Below are 2076 nucleotides of genomic sequence, written 5' to 3'. Positions count from 1 at the left end.
CTAGCTATACTTCTTGCAACAAAGATTGGTTTGTTCTTTTGGCAGTCCATGGTACTTTTACTATTCTCCTCCAAACCATAACCCAAATGCAATAATACTTCTATGGTCTTCCTTATTTACTGCCCAGCTTTTGCATGCATATGAGGTTATTAAAAATACCATGGCTTGGGTCAGGTGCACCTTAGTCCTCAAGCTGACATCTTTGCTCTTCAACATTTTAAAAAGGTCTTGTGCAGCGTATTTGCCTAAAACATCATTTAATTTCCTGACTGCTGCTTTCATGAGCGTTGATGGTTGATCTGAGCAGAATGAAGTCTAGAGGAGCAAAATGAGTGAAGCATGTATACATGTACAGAGAAATTTCAAGGAAATTACGAAGCAATGGCTCATGGAATTGTTGCTGTTGTTGTGTGCTGTTGAGTTGATTCTGATTCATAGTGACCCTGTATAGGGTTTTCAAGAGGTGGTTGGTGTGTTGAACTGCAGACCTCAGGGTTAGCTATCCAGTGCTTATCCTACAGCACCATACCAGGACTCTGGCTCATCCCAAATCCATGGATTAGACAACAAGCTAAAGAATTCTTTTATCTTACATGGTTTCAGGGGTGATGAACCTAAAATCTGCAGGTCAGGTGGTAGGCTAAAGACCTCTGTGGTCCTATGTCCCAAGAACTGGAGGTTAGGTGATGAGAAGAATGCAGGGTAGACAGGGGAAGAGCAAGCTTCCATTTATATACTGTAGACAGGTCACACTCCCAAGAAAACTCCTCTACTAACAAACTCACACCAGATCACAAAACTGGAAAGTGGTCAGGTAGTGTTTGCCAAAGCATAGCCTACTCAAGGCGACATTACCACTAACCATTCCACCCACCCACTCTCTACTTATTATACCAACCATCCTAAAGGAAAAAAAAACAAAGTTGAAAAATTTCAGCAATAAAAACCATATGTTACTTATTTTTCCTTCCCCATTAACTGGGGAAATGTCATTTTTAGATATCTGCATTTGAGCACTTTTAACATAGTGCTTAATGGTTGTTTTATTATTAACCTGATCACTTTATTCAATATATACACACACATATTGTGTGTGTGTTCATATTCACAGGAGGTTTTCTATATGCCAGGACTACTCTAGAAGTAAACAAAAAGGATAAGCTTTCTTCTTCAATTAACCCTATAATGGGGGTGGGGCATAAATAAGAAAGAGGAAGAAATGAAGGGACAGGAAGAGGGATGGAGGAAACGTTTACACTAATAAACACTATAAAGAAAATGTGATAGTACCTGGGGAATGTATGGGAAATAAAAAATTAAATTGTGGGCCAGAAAAAGCCTCTTTAAAGACTGATGGCCAAGGGAAAGCGCTTTCCAGGCAAAATACAAAGGCTCTTAGACAGGAAAGAGCTTGTTGCTGGAGCCAGTGAGCAAAGAGAGGTTATGAAACCAAAAAGCATGGCCAAATCAGTAAGCAATGGCCAAGAGATTCGATTTTCTACATTTTGTTTCGTAGGAACCCACTGAGGATTTTAAATGGGATCTGTGACATGTTCTGACTTTTGTTTTTAATGATATCAGAAGCTGTATAGAGAATTATTAAAAGGGAATTGCCATGGATTGAATTGTGTCCCCCTAAAATATATGTCAGTTTGACTGGGCAATGATTCTCAGTGGTTTTGCAGTTAGGTAATGACATAATGTGAGAATTATGTGATGACCCCTATGATGCAATTTGATGTGCTAAACCAATAAGAGGATTAAGGGCAGGCTGTTGTTAGGTGCTGTCAAGTTGGTTCTGACTCATAGCAACCCCATGAACAACAGACTGATACCCTTAATCCTATTACAACCCTGACCCCAAGTAAGGGAGTCCACAGGAGGCAAAATATTACCTTGAATATATCCCACCTGAATTTAGAGATCTGAAGAACAGATTTGATGCATTAAACACTAAAAACCAAAGGCCAGAGGAGTTGTGGGATAACATCAAGAACATCATACATGAAGAAAGCAAAACGTCATTAAGAAGACAAGAAAGAAAGAAAAGGTCAAAATGGATGTCAGAAGAGACAC

The sequence above is a fragment of the Chrysochloris asiatica genome, unplaced genomic scaffold (genome assembly GCF_000296735.1).
Source record: "Chrysochloris asiatica unplaced genomic scaffold, ChrAsi1.0 scaffold00012, whole genome shotgun sequence".
In the NCBI taxonomy this organism is placed as follows: Eukaryota; Metazoa; Chordata; class Mammalia; order Afrosoricida; family Chrysochloridae; genus Chrysochloris; species Chrysochloris asiatica.
This window is presented reverse-complemented; position numbering follows the sequence as displayed.